The following is a 24,335-nucleotide window of genomic DNA, read 5'->3' on the forward strand; positions in this document are numbered from 1 at the left end:
CTGATTTCCGTGTTGTGCAAGGTTCTGCAGCCATTTGAACTTGCCACACGAGAAGTCAGTTCCGACACTGCCAGCTTGAGTCAGGTCATTCCCCTGATCAGGCTGTTGCAGAAGCAGCTGGAGAAAGTGAGGGAGGAGCTGGTAAGCCATTGCGATTACAGCAAGCATGTAGCTCTTGTGGATGTAGCCCTTCGTACGCTTTGCCAGGATCCGAGGGTGGTCACTCTTTTAAAGTCAGAGGAATACATTCTGGCCACCGTGCTCGATCCTCGGTTTAAAGCGTATGTTGTGTCTCTGTTTCCGGCGGACACAAATCTACAGCGGTGCAAAGACCTGCTGGTCAGGAGATTGTCCTCTGAAGAGGACCGTGACATGCCAACAGCTCCACCCTCATTTTCTTCCACATCTATGGCTGCGAGGAAAAAGCTCAGTTTTCCCAAAAGAGGCACTGGCGGGGATGCTGATAACATCTGGTCCGGACTGAAGGACCTGCCAACCATTGCAGACATGTCTACTCTCGCTGCATTGGATGCTGTCACAATAGAAAAAATTGTGGATGATTACTTTGCTGACACCATCCAAGTAGACATGTCAGACAGTCCATATTGTTACTGGCAGGAAAAAAAGGCAGTTTGGAAGCCCCTGTACAAACTGGCTCTATTTTACCTGAGTTGTCCCCCCTCCAGTGTGTACTCGGAAAGAGTTTTTAGTGCAGTGGGGAACCTGGTCAGTGAGCGGCGAAGGAGGTTGCTTCCTCACAACGTTGAAAAAATGATGTTTATAAAAATGAATAATCAATTCCTCAATGAAGTACAGCACTGCCCTCCAGATACTACAGAGGGACCTGTGGTTGTGGAGTCCAGCGGGGACGAATTGATAATGTGTGATGAGGAGGAAGTACACACTGTAGGGGGAGAGGAATCAGAGGTTGAGGATGAGGACGACATCTTGCCTCAGTAGAGCCTGTTTAGTCTGTACAGGGAGAGATGAATAGCTTTTTTGGTGTGGGGGCCCAAACAAACCAATCATTTCAGTCAAAGTTGTTTGGTAGGCCCTGTCGCTGAAATGATTGGTTTGTTAAAGTGTGCATGTCCTATTTCAACAGCAGACCTCTCAACTGCAGCTCATCCCTCCTCTGCGGGGATAATGTCTCCTGTGCTCTGACACGTCACTCTGTGTACTCTCAGCCTCAGGATCTGACACTACAGCTACCATGCCTCTTGTAGCAGCCCTCACTCCAGGGCCTCTTCCATGTGCAGTGTCCCCCTCTCTCTTGGGTTCACTATAGTGGCATGGAGTTCTCCCCCTCATCCAGGGCACACATTCCTTGCCCTGGCTCAGTCACCACGCTCAGACTTCCAGGCAATGCTGGGGGAGCCTGGGAGCTTCCACCCCAGGTCCCCAGCTACAACTCTCCTCTCCTGTGTCTTCTCTCTCTTTCTGACACTTTAAAGATCGTGCCTTTAAATGAAAAAGTCAGTCTTCATTGCACGACTATGTGCAAGTGCAACAGGGACATTTTTTTGGGTTTACAAAGTCAAACAATAACACTACGACCCTGTCTGTCTGGGGTCTGTCAATGACGAATTGTCTGGAGCATGTTTTGAGGAGGTATTGTGGCCCCGGTATCAAATTGGGTACCGGGGCCACCCCACTATGCAGTCCAGATACTTGTTTGGTGGAATTCCGACACGTGGAGGGTTTTTTAATTATATTGTGGCCTCGGTACCAAATTGTGTACCGGGGCCACCACACTACGCAGTCCAGATACTTGTTTGGTGGAATTCAGACCAGTTGAGGGTTTTATTATTATATTGTGTGGACCACTCTATCTATACCACACTACAACTCTATACCACTCTATTTCCTACTTTAATTCTATTTAATTCTATTTCCTACTTTAATTCTATTACTAATTAATTAACATAAAGAGGAACAAAAAAAACCAATTTTACCAAAAGTATAATATGACTTAGACTTACAAACACTACACTTGAAAGATCGTGCCTTTAAATGAAAAAGTCAGTCTTGATTGCACGACTATGTGCAAGTGCAACAGGGACATTTTTTTGGGTTTACAAAGTCAAACAATAACACTACGACCCTGTCTGTCTGGGGTCTGTCAATGACGAATTGTCTGGAGCATGTTTTGAGGAGGTATTGTGGCCCCGGTATCAAATTGGGTACCGGGGCCACCCCACTATGCAGTCCAGATACTTGTTTGGTGGAATTCCGACACGTGGAGGGTTTTTTAATTATATTGTGGCCTCGGTACCAAATTGTGTACCGGGGCCACCACACTACGCAGTCAAGATACTTGTTTGGTGGAATTCAGACCAGTTGAGGGTTTTATTATTATATTGTGTGGACCACTCTATCTATACCACACTACAACTCTATACCACTCTATTTCCTACTTTAATTCTATTTATTTCTATTTCCTACTTTAATTCTATTACTAATTAATTAACATAAAGAGGAACAAAAAAAACCAATTTTACCAAAAGTATAATATGACTTAGACTTACAAACACTACACTTGAAAGATCGTGCCTTTAAATGAAAAAGTAAGTCTTCATTGCACGACTATGTGCAACAGGGACAGTTTTTTTCTTTACAAAGTCAACTAATAACACTTGGACCCTGTCTGTCTTTAACATACTTAATGGGATCTCAATGACGAATTGTCTGTAGCATGTTTGGAGGAGGTATTGTGGCCCCGGTATCAAGTTGGGTACCGGGGCCACCCCACTACGCAGTCCAGATACTTGTTTGGTGGAATTCTGACACGTGGAGGGTGTATTTATTTTATTGTGGCCCCGGTATCAAGTTGGGTACCGGGGCCACCCCACTACGCAGTCCAGATACTTGTTTGGTGGAATTCTGACACGTGGAGGGTGTATTTATTTTATTGTGGCCCCGGTATCAAGTTGGGTACCGGGGCCACCCCACTACGCAGTCCAGATACTTGTTTGGTGGAATTCTGACACGTGGAGGGTGTATTTATTTTATTGTGGCCCCGGTACCAAATTGTGTACCGGGGCCACCACACTACGCAGTCAAGATAGATAGATGCGTATCATAGATAAAGTACATTCAGTGGTGTGGGGCAAATTGAAAAATATTCAAAATGCACTGACATTATCAAAAACAAGAGGTTGTCACACGCTAAAACTCCAACATGTATATGATGGAGAGGATGGAGGAGCAGCCGTATGTGTAGTGTAATGCAGACCTGTTGAAGGTTTTTTATATATTTTATTGTGGTGCCCAGTGCCCACTCCTCTACGCAGTCCAGGTACATTTATTGGTGCGATTCATAAAAGTTCAGGGTTTTTAATATATTGTGGTGACCCACTCCTCTACGCAGTCCAGGTACATTTATTGGTGCGATTCATAAAAGTTCAGGGTTTTTAATATATTGTGGTGACCCACTCCTCTACGCAGTCCAGGTACATTTATTGGTGCGAATCAAACAAGTTGATGGTTTTCTTATTATATATATTGTGGTGACCCACTCCTCTACGCAGTCCAGGTACATTTATTGGTGCGATTCATAAAAGTTCAGGGTTTTTAATATATTGTGGTGACCCACTCCTCTACGCAGTCCAGGTACATTTATTGGTGCGATTCATAAAAGTTCAGGGTTTTTAATATATTGTGGTGACCCACTCCTCTACGCAGTCCAGGTACATTTATTGGTGCGATTCATAAAAGTTCAGGGTTTTTAATATATTGTGGTGACCCACTCCTCTACGCAGTCCAGGTACATTTATTGGTGCGAATCAAACAAGTTGATGGTTTTCTTATTATATATATTGTGGTGACCCACTCCTCTACGCAGTCCAGGTACATTTATTGGTGCGATTCATAAAAGTTCAGGGTTTTTAATATATTGTGGTGACCCACTCCTCTACGCAGTCCAGGTACATTTATTGGTGCGATTCATAAAAGTTCAGGGTTTTTAATATATTGTGGTGACCCACTCCTCTACGCAGTCCAGGTACATTTATTGGTGCGATTCATAAAAGTTCAGGGTTTTTAATATATTGTGGTGACCCACTCCTCTACGCAGTCCAGGTACATTTATTGGTGCGAATCAAACCAGTTGATGGTTTTCTTATTATATATATTGTGGTGACCCACTCCTCTACGCAGTCCAGGTACATTTATTGGTGCGATTCATAAAAGTTCAGGGTTTTTAATATATTGTGGTGACCCACTCCTCTACGCAGTCCAGGTACAATTATTGGTGCGAATCATAAAAGTTCAGGGTTTTTAATATATATTGTGGTGACCCACTCCTCTACGCAGTCCAGAAAGATACCTTGTTGCAACGTTTTGGACTAATAACTATATTGTGAGGTGTTCAGATTCAGAATACACTGTAAATTAGTGGAAATGCTTGTTATTGAATGTTATTGAGGTTAATAATAGCCTAGGAGTGAAAATAAGCCCAAAAACTTGATTTTTAAACTTTTTATGTTTTTTTCAAAAAAAATCCGAATCCAATACCTTAAATCCGAACCGAGACCTTTCGTCAAGTGTTTTGCGAGACAAATCCGAACCTCAAAAATAACGAAAATCCGGATCCAAAACACAAAACACGGGACCTCAAAAGTCGCCGGTGCACATCCCTAGTTTTTACACATTTTTTGCGCTCAGTGACCCAAAAGCATGATCCCAGGCTTTCAATATATAAGAGGAAATAAAAAAAAAAAAAAAAATGTAACTGGGGAAGCAATTTGTTGGTATTAGGTTATCAAAACATTTTATGTTGCATTGTTTGCGCGCCTCTGCTTGTTGGGAGTATGATGGCATTACTTGTATGAGAGGTTAAAGGGCCCTTCTCACAAGCTTCCAGCCCATACATAGTTTTCTTTCCCATTATGAATGTTTTTAGTTCTTACTATTTTAATTCGGATCTGTATTTCATTGTAATTGTACCGGAATTTGTTTTTGGATAATTTCAAACAATTTGAGACCCACACCTGCCAAATATTGATTTACAATTTTTGATTGAATATGTATCTTTATTTTGTATAAAGGTACAGAAAACATACAATACATTACGTTCAAATGTATTACGTTGCAGCGAAGCTGTAAGCACAATACACCGTAAAACATAATCATTCATACTTTCTGGTACAATTCAAGACATTAGGAACAAGATATGACCAGGGATGCTGATGGGGGGTAGGGTACTAACTACCAGGGCCCAGGGGAGGGCTGGCAAATTTTAGCTCAGGGGACAAGACTCGATTCAGCAGCCAATTAGGAACCTTTTAAAGGAAAAAAATGCAGGTGGCCCAGTGACCCAGCCCAAAGTAGCCCTCTATGGGACCGACCCAAGGGGGAGATGCCTCCCGGCCCCCGAATTCAGCCTGCCCCTGCCCGGGCTGCACTGCAGATCACCAACTTTTTTATATTTTTTTTGCTTCTTCAAGTTTTATTTTAACTTTTTTGTTTTTGTTTTGTGTTTACCCAGTGTGTGTGTGTGGGGGGCTGCCATGGTAGACACCATATGTAGTCTGTGCATAGGCGGCCACATCATTCATTCATAGAATATTGTACTACAGCTGAATAGATTATGCGACCACTGTGAGTAGTATGCCATGTGGCCATCTATGGAAGGACCGCATAGGCTCCCTGCACTTCATGTCTGTAAGATAGTAGCTAAATCCCCTTCCGACTTCACCATGACAAATAAGCAAATGAGTGCTCAAAAGTAGAACAAAATATTCATTAAATTCAGTTGAGAACATTGTTGGTTCTAAATATAAATGCAGTATTCTTTATCACCATCCAAAAAATAAAACTAGAAATTCAACACGGAAAACGTTAAAAATCGCTATAATATTAAAAAGGCTGCCATGTCAGCTGGTGTCTTAATGGAAGAGTAGTTTGTTAAGACTATACTTTCAGGGATCATTTCTATAGTTTATACATTTGGAAATGTGCTCTAAAGTGTACAGACTCACCAACCATGAGGAAGAGTTTTAATGATTTCTCTTGAGTGTGAAGTGAGCTTGTAGTGCTGCTTTATGGTAGCTACTATCTGCTTTTGATGACTGTTTCTCTTTTCCTTTGTGGAAGAGTAGAGGAGTGAAATCACCAGCTGAGCGGTTGGGTTTCTGAATTGTCAACAACAGAGAATGTTATGAAAGAACTTAAGCCGAGATTTCAGTATAACTGGATTTGCTTTGCTGTTGTTTTTGTAAAGTTCTGTCTTATGATATTAGAAATGGTTTTCTTAATAAGGACAAGCTACTTTGGTCATCTGGCCTGAGATTGGTGCAGCTGAGAGAACCTGGGTTATGTGCTTCTGTTGTAGTGAGCCAAAGATATCTAAAAATCATTGAGGAATGGGAAACCTTGTTGATAGAGTAAGACGAGGACCATGTTTTTTCCAATATTTCTTTTACAGCATATTTTTGTAATAGCCTGTCCATTAGACTGGGGCCATACTTGCTCTGCACTTACTTATTTATTCATCTCTTTGGTTTGTCACCTCAACTGTTGTTTTTAAATTTTACAGATTGGTGGGTGCAGATGACCCTATGAGCTCCTCACCACAATCTAGGGTAGAGGTGTGGCCTGAGGTTCCCCTTTTCAAGGGGGCGGCAAAAGTTCAGTTGCCCTGGGGAAACCTTCGACAAAACCCAGGGCTAAAGGGACACCACCGAGCTTTGCGGTGAAGGGGGGCCAAAAGACCCCTTTTGGTGTTGGAGATAAAGGGGACCTTCCACTTTTAAGGAGGGCTTGATGTTCCGCACCCTGTGCACTTTTTTGTGTTTTTACACATTTTTTGCGCTCAGTGACCCAAAAGCATGATCCCAGGCTTTCAATATATAAGAGGAAATAAAAAAAAAAAAAAAATGTAACTGGGGAAGCAATTTGTTGGTATTAGGTTATCAAAACATTTTATGTTGCATTGTTTGCGCGCCTCTGCTTGTTGGGAGTATGATGGCGTTACTTGTATGAGAGGTTAAAGGGCCCTTCTCACAAGCTTCCAGCCCATACATAGTTTTCTTTCCCATTATGAATGTTTTTAGTTCTTACTATTTTAATTCGGATCTGTATTTCATTGTAATTGTACCGGAATTTGTTTTTGGATAATTTCAAACAATTTGAGACCCACACCTGCCAAATATTGATTTACAATTTTTGATTGAATATGTATCTTTATTTTGTATAAAGGTACAGAAAACATACAATACATTACGTTCAAATGTATTACGTTGCAGCGAAGCTGTAAGCACAATACACCGTAAAACATAATCATTCATACTTTCTGGTACAATTCAAGACATTAGGAACAAGATATGACCAGGGATGCTGATGGGGGGTAGGGTACTAACTACCAGGGCCCAGGGGAGGGCTGGCAAATTTTAGCTCAGGGGACAAGACTCGATTCAGCAGCCAATTAGGAACCTTTTAAAGGAAAAAAATGCAGGTGGCCCAGTGACCCAGCCCAAAGTAGCCCTCTATGGGACCGACCCAAGGGGGAGATGCCTCCCGGCCCCCGAACCCAGCCTGCCCCTGCCCGGGCTGCACTGCAGATCACCAACTTTTTTATATTTTTTTTGCTTCTTCAAGTTTTATTTTAACTTTTCTGTTTTTGTTTTGTGTTTACCCAGTGTGTGTGTGTGGGGGGCTGCCATGGTAGACACCATATGTAGTCTGTGCATAGGCGGCCACATCATTCATTCATAGAATATTGTACTACAGCTGAATAGATTATGCGACCACTGTGAGTAGTATGCCATGTGGCCATCTATAGAAGGACCGCATAGGCTCCCTGCACTTCATGTCTGTAAGATAGTAGCTAAATCCCCTTCCGACTTCACCATGACAAATAAGCAAATGAGTGCTCAAAAGTAGAACAAAATATTCATTAAATTCAGTTGAGAACATTGTTGGTTCTAAATATAAATGCAGTATTCTTTATCACCATCCAAAAAATAAAACTAGAAATTCAACACGAAAAACGTTAAAAATCGCTATAATATTAAAAAGGCTGCCATGTCAGCTGGTGTCTTAATGGAAGAGTAGTTTGTTAAGACTATACTTTCAGGGATCATTTATATAGTTTATACATTTGGAAATGTGCTCTAAAGTGTACAGACTCACCAACCATGAGGAAGAGTTTTAATGATTTCTCTTGAGTGTGAAGTGAGCTTGTAGTGCTGCTTTATGGTAGCTACTATCTGCTTTTGATGACTGTTTCTCTTTTCCTTTGTGGAAGAGTAGAGGAGTGAAATCACCAGCTGAGTGGTTGGGTTTCTGAATTGTCAACAACAGAGAATGTTTTGAAAGAACTTAAGCCGAGATTTCAGTATAGCTGGATTTGCTTTGCTGTTGTTTTTGTAAAGTTCTGTCTTATGATATTAGAAATGGTTTTCTTAATAAGGACAAGCTACTTTGGTCATCTGGCCTGAGATTGGTGCAGCTGAGAGAACCTGGGTTATGTGCTTCTGTTGTAGTGAGCCAAAGATATCTAAAAATCATTGAGGAATGGGAAACCTTGTTGATAGAGTAAGACGAGGACCATGTTTTTTCCAATATTTCTTTTACAGCATATTTTTGTAATAGCCTGTCCATTAGACTGGGGCCATACTTGCTCTGCACTTACTTATTTATTCATCTCTTTGGTTTGTCACCTCAACTGTTGTTTTTAAATTTTACAGATTGGTGGGTGCAGATGACCCTATGAGCTCCTCACCACAATCTAGGGTAGAGGTGTGGCCTGAGGTTCCCCTTTTCAAGGGGGCGGCAAAAGTTCAGTTGCCCTGGGGAAACCTTCGACAAAACCCAGGGCTAAAGGGACACCACCGAGCTTTGCGGTGAAGGGGGGCCAAAAGACCCCTTTTGGTGTTGGAGATAAAGGGGACCTGACACTTTTAAGGAGGGCTTGATGTTCCGCACCCTGTGCACTTTTTTGTGTTTTTACACATTTTTTGCGCTCAGTGACCCAAAAGCATGATCCCAGGCTTTCAATATATAAGAGGATTTAAAAAAAATAAAAAAAAATGTAACTGGGAAAGCAATTTGTTGGTATTAGGTTATCAAAACATTTTATGTTGCATTGTTTGCGCGCCTCTGCTTGTTGGGAGTATGATGGCGTTACTTGTATGAGAGGTTAAAGGGCCCTTCTCACAAGCTTCCAGCCCATACATAGTTTTCTTTCCCATTATGAATGTTTTTAGTTCTTACTATTTTAATTCGGATCTGTATTTCATTGTAATTGTACCGGAATTTGTTTTTGGATAATTTCAAACAATTTGAGACCCACACCTGCCAAATATTGATTTACAATTTTTGATTGAATATGTATCTTTATTTTGTATAAAGGTACAGAAAACATACAATACATTACGTTCAAATGTATTACGTTGCAGCGAAGCTGTAAGCACAATACACCGTAAAACATAATCATTCATACTTTCTGGTACAATTCAAGACATTAGGAACAAGATATGACCAGGGATGCTGATGGGGGGTAGGGTACTAACTACCAGGGCCCAGGGGAGGGCTGGCAAATTTTAGCTCAGGGGACAAGACTCGATTCAGCAGCCAATTAGGAACCTTTTAAAGGAAAAAAATGCAGGTGGCCCAGTGACCCAGCCCAAAGTAGCCCTCTATGGGACCGACCCAAGGGGGAGATGCCTCCCGGCCCCCGAACCCAGCCTGCCCCTGCCCGGGCTGCACTGCAGATCACCAACTTTTTTATATTTTTTTTGCTTCTTCAAGTTTTATTTTAACTTTTCTGTTTTTGTTTTGTGTTTACCCAGTGTGTGTGTGTGGGGGGCTGCCATGGTAGACACCATATGTAGTCTGTGCATAGGCGGCCACATCATTCATTCATAGAATATTGTACTACAGCTGAATAGATTATGCGACCACTGTGAGTAGTATGCCATGTGGCCATCTATGGAAGGACCGCATAGGCTCCCTGCACTTCATGTCTGTAAGATAGTAGCTAAATCCCCTTCCGACTTCACCATGACAAATAAGCAAATGAGTGCTCAAAAGTAGAACAAAATATTCATTAAATTCAGTTGAGAACATTGTTGGTTCTAAATATAAATGCAGTATTCTTTATCACCATCCAAAAAATAAAACTAGAAATTCAACACGAAAAACGTTAAAAATCGCTATAATATTAAAAAGGCTGCCATGTCAGCTGGTGTCTTAATGGAAGAGTAGTTTGTTGAGACTATACTTTCAGGGATCATTTATATAGTTTATACATTTGGAAATGTGCTCTAAAGTGTACAGACTCACCAACCATGAGGAAGAGTTTTAATGATTTCTCTTGAGTGTGAAGTGAGCTTGTAGTGCTGCTTTATGGTAGCTACTATCTGCTTTTGATGACTGTTTCTCTTTTCCTTTGTGGAAGAGTAGAGGAGTGAAATCACCAGCTGAGTGGTTGGGTTTCTGAATTGTCAACAACAGAGAATGTTTTGAAAGAACTTAAGCCGAGATTTCAGTATAGCTGGATTTGCTTTGCTGTTGTTTTTGTAAAGTTCTGTCTTATGATATTAGAAATGGTTTTCTTAATAAGGACAAGCTACTTTGGTCATCTGGCCTGAGATTGGTGCAGCTGAGAGAACCTGGGTTATGTGCTTCTGTTGTAGTGAGCCAAAGATATCTAAAAATCATTGAGGAATGGGAAACCTTGTTGATAGAGTAAGACGAGGACCATGTTTTTTCCAATATTTCTTTTACAGCATATTTTTGTAATAGCCTGTCCATTAGACTGGGGCCATACTTGCTCTGCACTTACTTATTTATTCATCTCTTTGGTTTGTCACCTCAACTGTTGTTTTTAAATTTTACAGATTGGTGGGTGCAGATGACCCTATGAGCTCCTCACCACAATCTAGGGTAGAGGTGTGGCCTGAGGTTCCCCTTTTCAAGGGGGCGGCAAAAGTTCAGTTGCCCTGGGGAAACCTTCGACAAAACCCAGGGCTAAAGGGACACCACCGAGCTTTGCGGTGAAGGGGGGCCAAAAGACCCCTTTTGGTGTTGGAGATAAAGGGGACCTGACACTTTTAAGGAGGGCTTGATGTTCCGCACCCTGTGCACTTTTTTGTGTTTTTACACATTTTTTGCGCTCAGTGACCCAAAAGCATGATCCCAGGCTTTCAATATATAAGAGGATTTAAAAAAAATAAAAAAAAATGTAACTGGGAAAGCAATTTGTTGGTATTAGGTTATCAAAACATTTTATGTTGCATTGTTTGCGCGCCTCTGCTTGTTGGGAGTATGATGGCGTTACTTGTATGAGAGGTTAAAGGGCCCTTCTCACAAGCTTCCAGCCCATACATAGTTTTCTTTCCCATTATGAATGTTTTTAGTTCTTACTATTTTAATTCGGATCTGTATTTCATTGTAATTGTACCGGAATTTGTTTTTGGATAATTTCAAACAATTTGAGACCCACACCTGCCAAATATTGATTTACAATTTTTGATTGAATATGTATCTTTATTTTGTATAAAGGTACAGAAAACATACAATACATTACGTTCAAATGTATTACGTTGCAGCGAAGCTGTAAGCACAATACACCGTAAAACATAATCATTCATACTTTCTGGTACAATTCAAGACATTAGGAACAAGATATGACCAGGGATGCTGATGGGGGGTAGGGTACTAACTACCAGGGCCCAGGGGAGGGCTGGCAAATTTTAGCTCAGGGGACAAGACTCGATTCAGCAGCCAATTAGGAACCTTTTAAAGGAAAAAAATGCAGGTGGCCCAGTGACCCAGCCCAAAGTAGCCCTCTATGGGACCGACCCAAGGGGGAGATGCCTCCCGGCCCCCGAACCCAGCCTGCCCCTGCCCGGGCTGCACTGCAGATCACCAACTTTTTTATATTTTTTTTGCTTCTTCAAGTTTTATTTTAACTTTTCTGTTTTTGTTTTGTGTTTACCCAGTGTGTGTGTGTGGGGGGCTGCCATGGTAGACACCATATGTAGTCTGTGCATAGGCGGCCACATCATTCATTCATAGAATATTGTACTACAGCTGAATAGATTATGCGACCACTGTGAGTAGTATGCCATGTGGCCATCTATGGAAGGACCGCATAGGCTCCCTGCACTTCATGTCTGTAAGATAGTAGCTAAATCCCCTTCCGACTTCACCATGACAAATAAGCAAATGAGTGCTCAAAAGTAGAACAAAATATTCATTAAATTCAGTTGAGAACATTGTTGGTTCTAAATATAAATGCAGTATTCTTTATCACCATCCAAAAAATAAAACTAGAAATTCAACACGAAAAACGTTAAAAATCGCTATAATATTAAAAAGGCTGCCATGTCAGCTGGTGTCTTAATGGAAGAGTAGTTTGTTAAGACTATACTTTCAGGGATCATTTCTATAGTTTATACATTTGGAAATGTGCTCTAAAGTGTACAGACTCACCAACCATGAGGAAGAGTTTTAATGATTTCTCTTGAGTGTGAAGTGAGCTTGTAGTGCTGCTTTATGGTAGCTACTATCTGCTTTTGATGACTGTTTCTCTTTTCCTTTGTGGAAGAGTAGAGGAGTGAAATCACCAGCTGAGTGGTTGAGTTTCTGAATTGTCAACAACAGAGAATGTTTTGATAGAACTTAAGCCGAGATTTCAGTATAGCTGGATTTGCTTTGCTGTTGTTTTTGTAAAGTTCTGTCTTATGATATTAGAAATGGTTTTCTTAATAAGGACAAGCTACTTTGGTCATCTGGCCTGAGATTGGTGCAGCTGAGAGAACCTGGGTTATGTGCTTCTGTTGTAGTGAGCCAAAGATATCTAAAAATCATTGAGGAATGGGAAACCTTGTTGATAGAGTAAGACGAGGACCATGTTTTTTCCAATATTTCTTTTACAGCATATTTTTGTAATAGCCTGTCCATTAGACTGGGGCCATACTTGCTCTGCACTTACTTATTTATTCATCTCTTTGGTTTGTCACCTCAACTGTTGTTTTTAAATTTTACAGATTGGTGGGTGCAGATGACCCTATGAGCTCCTCACCACAATCTAGGGTAGAGGTGTGGTCTGAGGTTCCCCTTTTCAAGGGGGCGGCAAAAGTTCAGTTGCCCTGGGGAAACCTTCGACAAAACCCAGGGCTAAAGGGACACCACCGAGCTTTGCGGTGAAGGGGGGCCAAAAGACCCCTTTTGGTGTTGGAGATAAAGGGGACCTGCCACTTTTAAGGAGGGCTTGATGTTCCGCACCCTGTGCACTTTTTTGTGTTTTTACACATTTTTTGCGCTCAGTGACCCAAAAGCATGATCCCAGGCTTTCAATATATAAGAGGAAATAAAAAAAATAAAAAAAAATGTAACTGGGGAAGCAATTTGTTGGTATTAGGTTATCAAAACATTTTATGTTGCATTGTTTGCGCGCCTCTGCTTGTTGGGAGTATGATGGCGTTACTTGTATGAGAGGTTAAAGGGCCCTTCTCACAAGCTTCCAGCCCATACATAGTTTTCTTTCCCATTATGAATGTTTTTAGTTCTTACTATTTTAATTCGGATCTGTATTTCATTGTAATTGTACCGGAATTTGTTTTTGGATAATTTCAAACAATTTGAGACCCACACCTGCCAAATATTGATTTACAATTTTTGATTGAATATGTATCTTTATTTTGTATAAAGGTACAGAAAACATACAATACATTACGTTCAAATGTATTACGTTGCAGCGAAGCTGTAAGCACAATACACCGTAAAACATAATCATTCATACTTTCTGGTACAATTCAAGACATTAGGAACAAGATATGACCAGGGATGCTGATGGGGGGTAGGGTACTAACTACCAGGGCCCAGGGGAGGGCTGGCAAATTTTAGCTCAGGGTACAAGACTCGATTCAGCAGCCAATTAGGAACCTTTTAAAGGAAAAAAATGCAGGTGGCCCAGTGACCCAGCCCAAAGTAGCCCTCTATGGGACCGACCCAAGGGGGAGATGCCTCCCGGCCCCCGAATTCAGCCTGCCCCTGCCCGGGCTGCACTGCAGATCACCAACTTTTTTATATTTTTTTTTGCTTCTTCAAGTTTTATTTTAACTTTTTTGTTTTTGTTTTGTGTTTACCCAGTGTGTGTGTGTGGGGGGCTGCCATGGTAGACACCATATGTAGTCTGTGCATAGGCGGCCACATCATTCATTCATAGAATATTGTACTACAGCTGAATAGATTATGCGACCACTGTGAGTAGTATGCCATGTGGCCATCTATGGAAGGACCGCATAGGCTCCCTGCACTTCATGTCTGTAAGATAGTAGCTAAATCCCCTTCCGACTTCACCATGACAAATAAGCAAATGAGTGCTCAAAAGTAGAACAAAATATTCATTAAATTCAGTTGAGAACATTGTTGGTTCTAAATATAAATGCAGTATTCTTTATCACCATCCAAAAAATAAAACTAGAAATTCAACACGGAAAACGTTAAAAATCGCTATAATATTAAAAAGGCTGCCATGTCAGCTGGTGTCTTAATGGAAGAGTAGTTTGTTAAGACTATACTTTCAGGGATCATTTCTATAGTTTATACATTTGGAAATGTGCTCTAAAGTATACAGACTCACCAACCATGAGGAAGAGTTTTAATGATTTCTCTTGAGTGTGAAGTGAGCTTGTAGTGCTGCTTTATGGTAGCTACTATCTGCTTTTGATGACTGTTTCTCTTTTCCTTTGTGGAAGAGTAGAGGAGTGAAATCACCAGCTGAGTGGTTGGGTTTCTGAATTGTCAACAACAGAGAATGTTATGAAAGAACTTAAGCCGAGATTTCAGTATAGCTGGATTTGCTTTGCTGTTGTATTTGTAAAGTTCTGTCTTATGATATTAGAAATGGTTTTCTTAATAAGGACAAGCTACTTTGGTCATCTGGCCTGAGATTGGTGCAGCTGAGAGAACCTGGGTTATGTGCTTCTGTTGTAGTGAGCCAAAGATATCTAAAAATCATTGAGGAATGGGAAACCTTGTTGATAGAGTAAGACGAGGACCATGTTTTTTCCAATATTTCTTTTACAGCATATTTTTGTAATAGCCTGTCCATTAGACTGGGGCCATACTTGCTCTGCACTTACTTATTTATTCATCTCTTTGGTTTGTCACCTCAACTGTTGTTTTTAAATTTTACAGATTGGTGGGTGCAGATGACCCTATGAGCTCCTCACCACAATCTAGAGTAGAGGTGTGGCCTGAGGTTCCCCTTTTCAAGGGGGCGGCAAAAGTTCAGTTGCCCTGGGGAAACCTTCGACAAAACCCAGGGCTAAAGGGACACCACCGAGCTTTGCGGTGAAGGGGGGCCAAAAGACCCCTTTTGGTGTTGGAGATAAAGGGGACCTTCCACTTTTAAGGAGGGCTTGATGTTCCGCACCCTGTGCACTTTTTTGTGTTTTTACACATTTTTTGCGCTCAGTGACCCAAAAGCATGATCCCAGGCTTTCAATATATAAGAGGATTTAAAAAAAAAAAAAAAAAAAAAATGTAACTGGGAAAGCAATTTGTTGGTATTAGGTTATCAAAACATTTTATGTTGCATTGTTTGCGCGCCTCTGCTTGTTGGGAGTATGATGGCGTTACTTGTATGAGAGGTTAAAGGGCCCTTCTCACAAGCTTCCAGCCCATACATAGTTTTCTTTCCCATTATGAATGTTTTTAGTTCTTACTATTTTAATTCGGATCTGTATTTCATTGTAATTGTACCGGAATTTGTTTTTGGATAATTTCAAACAATTTGAGACCCACACCTGCCAAATATTGATTTACAATTTTTGATTGAATATGTATCTTTATTTTGTATAAAGGTACAGAAAACATACAATACATTACGTTCAAATGTATTACGTTGCAGCGAAGCTGTAAGCACAATACACCGTAAAACATAATCATTCATACTTTCTGGTACAATTCAAGACATTAGGAACAAGATATGACCAGGGATGCTGATGGGGGGTAGGGTACTAACTACCAGGGCCCAGGGGAGGGCTGGCAAATTTTAGCTCAGGGGACAAGACTCGATTCAGCAGCCAATTAGGAACCTTTTAAAGGAAAAAAATGCAGGTGGCCCAGTGACCCAGCCCAAAGTAGCCCTCTATGGGACCGACCCAAGGGGGAGATGCCTCCCGGCCCCCGAACCCAGCCTGCCCCTGCCCGGGCTGCACTGCAGATCACCAACTTTTTTATATTTTTTTTGCTTCTTCAAGTTTTATTTTAACTTTTCTGTTTTTGTTTTGTGTTTACCCAGTGTGTGTGTGTGGGGGGCTGCCATGGTAGACACCATATGTAGTCTGTGCATAGGCGGCCACATCATTCATTCATAGAATATTGTACTACAGCTGAATAGATTATGCGACCACTGTGAGTAGTATGCCATGTGGCCATCTATAGAAGGACCGCATAGGCTCCCTGCACTTCATGTCTGTAAGATAGTAGCTAAATCCCCTTCCGACTTCACCATGACAAATAAGCAAATGAGTGCTCAAAAGTAGAACAAAATATTCATTAAATTCAGTTGAGAACATTGTTGGTTCTAAATATAAATGCAGTATTCTTTATCACCATCCAAAAAATAAAACTAGAAATTCAACACGAAAAACGTTAAAAATCGCTATAATATTAAAAAGGCTGCCATGTCAGCTGGTGTCTTAATGGAAGAGTAGTTTGTTAAGACTATACTTTCAGGGATCATTTCTATAGTTTATACATTTGGAAATGTGCTCTAAAGTGTACAGACTCACCAACCATGAGGAAGAGTTTTAATGATTTCTCTTGAGTGTGAAGTGAGCTTGTAGTGCTGCTTTATGGTAGCTACTATCTGCTTTTGATGACTGTTTCTCTTTTCCTTTGTGGAAGAGTAGAGGAGTGAAATCACCAGCTGAGTGGTTGAGTTTCTGAATTGTCAACAACAGAGAATGTTTTGATAGAACTTAAGCCGAGATTTCAGTATAGCTGGATTTGCTTTGCTGTTGTTTTTGTAAAGTTCTGTCTTATGATATTAGAAATGGTTTTCTTAATAAGGACAAGCTACTTTGGTCATCTGGCCTGAGATTGGTGCAGCTGAGAGAACCTGGGTTATGTGCTTCTGTTGTAGTGAGCCAAAGATATCTAAAAATCATTGAGGAATGGGAAACCTTGTTGATAGAGTAAGACGAGGACCATGTTTTTTCCAATATTTCTTTTACAGCATATTTTTGTAATAGCCTGTCCATTAGACTGGGGCCATACTTGCTCTGCACTTACTTATTTATTCATCTCTTTGGTTTGTCACCTCAACTGTTGTTTTTAAATTTTACAGATTGGTGGGTGCAGATGACCCTATGAGCTCCTCACCACAATCTAGGGTAGAGGTGTGGTCTGAGGTTCCCCTTTTCAAGGGGGCGGCAAAAGTTCAGTTGCCCTGGGGAAACCTTCGACAAAACCCAGGGCTAAAGGGACACCACCGAGCTTTGCGGTGAAGGGGGGCCAAAAGACCCCTTTTGGTGTTGGAGATAAAGGGGACCTGCCACTTTTAAGGAGGGCTTGATGTTCCGCACCCTGTGCACTTTTTTGTGTTTTTACACATTTTTTGCGCTCAGTGACCCAAAAGCATGATCCCAGGCTTTCAATATATAAGAGGAAATAAAAAAAATAAAAAAAAATGTAACTGGGGAAGCAATTTGTTGGTATTAGGTTATCAAAACATTTTATGTTGCATTGTTTGCGCGCCTCTGCTTGTTGGGAGTATGATGGCGTTACTTGTATGAGAGGTTAAAGGGCCCTTCTCACAAGCTTCCAGCCCATACATAGTTTTCTTTCCCATTATGAATGTTTTTAGTTCTTACTATTTTAATTCGGATCTGTATTTCATTGTAATTGTACCGGAATTTGTTTTTGGATAATTTCAAACAATTTGAGACCCACACCTGCCAAATATTGATTTACAATTTTTGATTGAATATGTATCTTTATTTTGTATAAAGGTACAGAAAACATACAATACATTACGTTCAAATGTATTACGTTGCAGCGAAGCTGTAAGCACAATACACCGTAAAACATAATCATTCATACTTTCTGGTACAATTCAAGACATTAGGAACAAGATATGACCAGGGATGCTGATGGGGGGTAGGGTACTAACTACCAGGGCCCAGGGGAGGGCTGGCAAATTTTAGCTCAGGGTACAAGACTCGATTCAGCAGCCAATTAGGAACCTTTTAAAGGAAAAAAATGCAGGTGGCCCAGTGACCCAGCCCAAAGTAGCCCTCTATGGGACCGACCCAAGGGGGAGATGCCTCCCGGCCCCCGAATTCAGCCTGCCCCTGCCCGGGCTGCACTGCAGATCACCAACTTTTTTATATTTTTTTTTGCTTCTTCAAGTTTTATTTTAACTTTTTTGTTTTTGTTTTGTGTTTACCCAGTGTGTGTGTGTGGGGGGCTGCCATGGTAGACACCATATGTAGTCTGTGCATAGGCGGCCACATCATTCATTCATAGAATATTGTACTACAGCTGAATAGATTATGCGACCACTGTGAGTAGTATGCCATGTGGCCATCTATGGAAGGACCGCATAGGCTCCCTGCACTTCATGTCTGTAAGATAGTAGCTAAATCCCCTTCCGACTTCACCATGACAAATAAGCAAATGAGTGCTCAAAAGTAGAACAAAATATTCATTAAATTCAGTTGAGAACATTGTTGGTTCTAAATATAAATGCAGTATTCTTTATCACCATCCAAAAAATAAAACTAGAAATTCAACACGGAAAACGTTAAAAATCGCTATAATATTAAAAAGGCTGCCATGTCAGCTGGTGTCTTAATGGAAGAGTAGTTTGTTAAGACTATACTTTCAGGGATCATTTCTATAGTTTATACATTTGGAAATGTGCTCTAAAGTATACAGACTCACCAACCATGAGGAAGAGTTTAAATGATTTCTCTTGAGTGTGAAGTGAGCTTGTAGTGCTGCTTTATGGTAGCTACTATCTGCTTTTGATGACTGTTTCTCTTTTCCTTTGTGGAAGAGTAGAGGAGTGAAATCACCAGCTGAGTGGTTGGGTTTCTGAATTGTCAACAACAGAGAATGTTATGAAAGAACTTAAGCCGAGATTTCAGTATAGCTGGATTTGCTTTGCTGTTGTATTTGTAAAGTTCTGTCTTATGATATTAGAAATGGTTTTCTTAATAAGGACAAGCTACTTTGGTCATCTGGCCTGAGATTGGTGCAGCTGAGAGAACCTGGGTTATGTGCTTCTGTTGTAGTGAGCCAAAGATATCTAAAAATCATTGAGGAATGGGAAACCTTGTTGATAGAGTAAGACGAGGACCATGTTTTTTCCAATATTTCTTTTACAGCATATTTTTGTAATAGCCTGTCCATTAGACTGGGGCCATACTTGCTCTGCACTTACTTATTTATTCATCTCTTTGGTTTGTCACCTCAACTGTTGTTTTTAAATTTTACAGATTGGTGGGTGCAGATGACCCTATGAGCTCCTCACCACAATCTAGGGTAGAGGTGTGGTCTGAGGTTCCCCTTTTCAAGGGGGCGGCAAAAGTTCAGTTGCCCTGGGGAAACCTTCGACAAAACCCAGGGCTAAAGGGACACCACCGAGCTTTGCGGTGAAGGGGGGCCAAAAGACCCCTTTTGGTGTTGGAGATAAAGGGGACCTGCCACTTTTAAGGAGGGCTTGATGTTCCGCACCCTGTGCACTTTTTTGTGTTTTTACACATTTTTTGCGCTCAGTGACCCAAAAGCATGATCCCAGGCTTTCAATATATAAGAGGAAATAAAAAAAATAAAAAAAAATGTAACTGGGGAAGCAATTTGTTGGTATTAGGTTATCAAAACATTTTATGTTGCATTGTTTGCGCGCCTCTGCTTGTTGGGAGTATGATGGCGTTACTTGTATGAGAGGTTAAAGGGCCCTTCTCACAAGCTTCCAGCCCATACATAGTTTTCTTTCCCATTATGAATGTTTTTAGTTCTTACTATTTTAATTCGGATCTGTATTTCATTGTAATTGTACCGGAATTTGTTTTTGGATAATTTCAAACAATTTGAGACCCACACCTGCCAAATATTGATTTACAATTTTTGATTGAATATGTATCTTTATTTTGTATAAAGGTACAGAAAACATACAATACATTACGTTCAAATGTATTACGTTGCAGCGAAGCTGTAAGCACAATACACCGTAAAACATAATCATTCATACTTTCTGGTACAATTCAAGACATTAGGAACAAGATATGACCAGGGATGCTGATGGGGGGTAGGGTACTAACTACCAGGGCCCAGGGGAGGGCTGGCAAATTTTAGCTCAGGGTACAAGACTCGATTCAGCAGCCAATTAGGAACCTTTTAAAGGAAAAAAATGCAGGTGGCCCAGTGACCCAGCCCAAAGTAGCCCTCTATGGGACCGACCCAAGGGGGAGATGCCTCCCGGCCCCCGAATTCAGCCTGCCCCTGCCCGGGCTGCACTGCAGATCACCAACTTTTTTATATTTTTTTTTGCTTCTTCAAGTTTTATTTTAACTTTTTTGTTTTTGTTTTGTGTTTACCCAGTGTGTGTGTGTGGGGGGCTGCCATGGTAGACACCATATGTAGTCTGTGCATAGGCGGCCACATCATTCATTCATAGAATATTGTACTACAGCTGAATAGATTATGCGACCACTGTGAGTAGTATGCCATGTGGCCATCTATGGAAGGACCGCATAGGCTCCCTGCACTTCATGTCTGTAAGATAGTAGCTAAATCCCCTTCCGACTTCACCATGACAAATAAGCAAATGAGTGCTCAAAAGTAGAACAAAATATTCATTAAATTCAGTTGAGAACATTGTTGGTTCTAAATATAAATGCAGTATTCTTTATCACCATCCAAAAAATAAAACTAGAAATTCAACACGGAAAACGTTAAAAATCGCTATAATATTAAAAAGGCTGCCATGTCAGCTGGTGTCTTAATGGAAGAGTAGTTTGTTAAGACTATACTTTCAGGGATCATTTCTATAGTTTATACATTTGGAAATGTGCTCTAAAGTATACAGACTCACCAACCATGAGGAAGAGTTTTAATGATTTCTCTTGAGTGTGAAGTGAGCTTGTAGTGCTGCTTTATGGTAGCTACTATCTGCTTTTGATGACTGTTTCTCTTTTCCTTTGTGGAAGAGTAGAGGAGTGAAATCACCAGCTGAGTGGTTGGGTTTCTGAATTGTCAACAACAGAGAATGTTATGAAAGAACTTAAGCCGAGATTTCAGTATAGCTGGATTTGCTTTGCTGTTGTATTTGTAAAGTTCTGTCTTATGATATTAGAAATGGTTTTCTTAATAAGGACAAGCTACTTTGGTCATCTGGCCTGAGATTGGTGCAGCTGAGAGAACCTGGGTTATGTGCTTCTGTTGTAGTGAGCCAAAGATATCTAAAAATCATTGAGGAATGGGAAACCTTGTTGATAGAGTAAGACGAGGACCATGTTTTTTCCAATATTTCTTTTACAGCATATTTTTGTAATAGCCTGTCCATTAGACTGGGGCCATACTTGCTCTGCACTTACTTATTTATTCATCTCTTTGGTTTGTCACCTCAACTGTTGTTTTTAAATTTTACAGATTGGTGGGTGCAGATGACCCTATGAGCTCCTCACCACAATCTAGAGTAGAGGTGTGGCCTGAGGTTCCCCTTTTCAAGGGGGCGGCAAAAGTTCAGTTGCCCTGGGGAAACCTTCGACAAAACCCAGGGCTAAAGGGACACCACCGAGCTTTGCGGTGAAGGGGGGCCAAAAGACCCCTTTTGGTGTTGGAGATAAAGGGGACCTGCCACTTTTAAGGAGGGCTTGATGTTCCGCACCCTGTGCACTTTTTTGTGTTTTTACACATTTTTTGTGCTCAGTGACCCAAAAGCATGATCCCAGGCTTTCAATATATAAGAGGAAATAAAAAAAAAAAAAAAAAATGTAACTGGGGAAGCAATTTGTTGGTATTAGGTTATCAAAACATTTTATGTTGCATTGTTTGCGCGCCTCTGCTTGTTGGGAGTATGATGGCGTTACTTGTATGAGAGGTTAAAGGGCCCTTCTCACAAGCTTCCAGCCCATACATAGTTTTCTTTCCCATTATGAATGTTTTTAGTTCTTACTATTTTAATTCGGATCTGTATTTCATTGTAATTGTACCGGAATTTGTTTTTGGATAATTTCAAACAATTTGAGACCCACACCTGCCAAATATTGATTTACAATTTTTGATTGAATATGTATCTTTATTTTGTATAAAGGTACAGAAAACATACAATACATTACGTTCAAATGTATTACGTTGCAGCGAAGCTGTAAGCACAATACACCGTAAAACATAATCATTCATACTTTCTGGTACAATTCAAGACATTAGGAACAAGATATGACCAGGGATGCTGATGGGGGGTAGGGTACTAACTACCAGGGCCCAGGGGAGGGCTGGCAAATTTTAGCTCAGGGGACAAGACTCGATTCAGCAGCCAATTAGGAACCTTTTAAAGGAAAAAAATGCAGGTGGCCCAGTGACCCAGCCCAAAGTAGCCCTCTATGGGACCGACCCAAGGGGGAGATGCCTCCCGGCCCCCGAACCCAGCCTGCCCCTGCCCGGGCTGCACTGCAGATCACCAACTTTTTTATATTTTTTTTGCTTCTTCAAGTTTTATTTTAACTTTTCTGTTTTTGTTTTGTGTTTACCCAGTGTGTGTGTGTGGGGGGCTGCCATGGTAGACACCATATGTAGTCTGTGCATAGGCGGCCACATCATTCATTCATAGAATATTGTACTACAGCTGAATAGATTATGCGACCACTGTGAGTAGTATGCCATGTGGCCATCTATAGAAGGACCGCATAGGCTCCCTGCACTTCATGTCTGTAAGATAGTAGCTAAATCCCCTTCCGACTTCACCATGACAAATAAGCAAATGAGTGCTCAAAAGTAGAACAAAATATTCATTAAATTCAGTTGAGAACATTGTTGGTTCTAAATATAAATGCAGTATTCTTTATCACCATCCAAAAAATAAAACTAGAAATTCAACACGAAAAACGTTAAAAATCGCTATAATATTAAAAAGGCTGCCATGTCAGCTGGTGTCTTAATGGAAGAGTAGTTTGTTAAGACTATACTTTCAGGGATCATTTCTATAGTTTATACATTTGGAAATGTGCTCTAAAGTGTACAGACTCACCAACCATGAGGAAGAGTTTTAATGATTTCTCTTGAGTGTGAAGTGAGCTTGTAGTGCTGCTTTATGGTAGCTACTATCTGCTTTTGATGACTGTTTCTCTTTTCCTTTGTGGAAGAGTAGAGGAGTGAAATCACCAGCTGAGTGGTTGGGTTTCTGAATTGTCAACAACAGAGAATGTTATGAAAGAACTTAAGCCGAGATTTCAGTATAGCTGGATTTGCTTTGCTGTTGTTTTTGTAAAGTTCTGTCTTATGATATTAGAAATGGTTTTCTTAATAAGGACAAGCTACTTTGGTCATCTGGCCTGAGATTGGTGCAGCTGAGAGAACCTGGGTTATGTGCTTCTGTTGTAGTGAGCCAAAGATATCTAAAAATCATTGAGGAATGGGAAACCTTGTTGATAGAGTAAGACGAGGACCATGTTTTTTCCAATATTTCTTTTACAGCATATTTTTGTAATAGCCTGTCCATTAGACTGGGGCCATACTTGCTCTGCACTTACTTATTTATTCATCTCTTTGGTTTGTCACCTCAACTGTTGTTTTTAAATTTTACAGATTGGTGGGTGCAGATGACCCTATGAGCTCCTCACCACAATCTAGGGTAGAGGTGTGGCCTGAGGTTCCCCTTTTCAAGGGGGCGGCAAAAGTTCAGTTGCCCTGGGGAAACCTTCGACAAAACCCAGGGCTAAAGGGACACCACCGAGCTTTGCGGTGAAGGGGGGCCAAAAGACCCCTTTTGGTGTTGGAGATAAAGGGGACCTGCCACTTTTAAGGAGGGCTTGATGTTCCGCACCCTGTGCACTTTTTTGTGTTTTTACACATTTTTTGCGCTCAGTGACCCAAAAGCATGATCCCAGGCTTTCAATATATAAGAGGAAATAAAAAAAATAAAAAAAAATGTAACTGGGGAAGCAATTTGTTGGTATTAGGTTATCAAAACATTTTATGTTGCATTGTTTGCGCGCCTCTGCTTGTTGGGAGTATGATGGCGTTACTTGTATGAGAGGTTAAAGGGCCCTTCTCACAAGCTTCCAGCCCATACATAGTTTTCTTTCCCATTATGAATGTTTTTAGTTCTTACTATTTTAATTCGGATCTGTATTTCATTGTAATTG

The 24,335-nt window shown here is 40.8% G+C and overlaps 9 non-coding genes across 9 annotated transcripts; all 9 read left to right on the plus strand.

Annotated features, from left to right (window-relative positions):
- Positions 1-5,909: 5,909 nt before the first annotated feature.
- Positions 5,910-6,127, plus strand: LOC142142175 (small nucleolar RNA U3). Its single transcript, XR_012689105.1, has one exon. It is a non-coding gene; the product is annotated as a small nucleolar RNA U3 (small nucleolar RNA).
- Positions 6,128-8,061: 1,934 nt separating this feature from the next.
- Positions 8,062-8,279, plus strand: LOC142142194 (small nucleolar RNA U3). Its single transcript, XR_012689122.1, has one exon. It is a non-coding gene; the product is annotated as a small nucleolar RNA U3 (small nucleolar RNA).
- Positions 8,280-10,215: 1,936 nt separating this feature from the next.
- On the plus strand, positions 10,216-10,433 carry LOC142142217 (small nucleolar RNA U3). The gene has a single exon (XR_012689143.1). It is a non-coding gene; the product is annotated as a small nucleolar RNA U3 (small nucleolar RNA).
- Positions 10,434-12,369: 1,936 nt separating this feature from the next.
- On the plus strand, positions 12,370-12,587 carry LOC142142104 (small nucleolar RNA U3). The gene has a single exon (XR_012689043.1). It is a non-coding gene; the product is annotated as a small nucleolar RNA U3 (small nucleolar RNA).
- A 1,937-nt stretch (positions 12,588-14,524) lies between these two features.
- On the plus strand, positions 14,525-14,742 carry LOC142142134 (small nucleolar RNA U3). Its single transcript, XR_012689069.1, has one exon. It is a non-coding gene; the product is annotated as a small nucleolar RNA U3 (small nucleolar RNA).
- A 1,940-nt stretch (positions 14,743-16,682) lies between these two features.
- Positions 16,683-16,900, plus strand: LOC142142105 (small nucleolar RNA U3). The gene has a single exon (XR_012689044.1). It is a non-coding gene; the product is annotated as a small nucleolar RNA U3 (small nucleolar RNA).
- A 1,937-nt stretch (positions 16,901-18,837) lies between these two features.
- On the plus strand, positions 18,838-19,055 carry LOC142142132 (small nucleolar RNA U3). The gene has a single exon (XR_012689067.1). It is a non-coding gene; the product is annotated as a small nucleolar RNA U3 (small nucleolar RNA).
- Positions 19,056-20,992: 1,937 nt separating this feature from the next.
- Positions 20,993-21,210, plus strand: LOC142142135 (small nucleolar RNA U3). Its single transcript, XR_012689070.1, has one exon. It is a non-coding gene; the product is annotated as a small nucleolar RNA U3 (small nucleolar RNA).
- Positions 21,211-23,146: 1,936 nt separating this feature from the next.
- Positions 23,147-23,364, plus strand: LOC142142106 (small nucleolar RNA U3). The gene has a single exon (XR_012689045.1). It is a non-coding gene; the product is annotated as a small nucleolar RNA U3 (small nucleolar RNA).
- The last annotated feature ends 971 nt before the right edge of the window (positions 23,365-24,335 follow it).

Source organism: Mixophyes fleayi, chromosome 2, assembly GCF_038048845.1.
Source record: "Mixophyes fleayi isolate aMixFle1 chromosome 2, aMixFle1.hap1, whole genome shotgun sequence".
NCBI lineage: Eukaryota > Metazoa > Chordata > Amphibia > Anura > Limnodynastidae > Mixophyes > Mixophyes fleayi.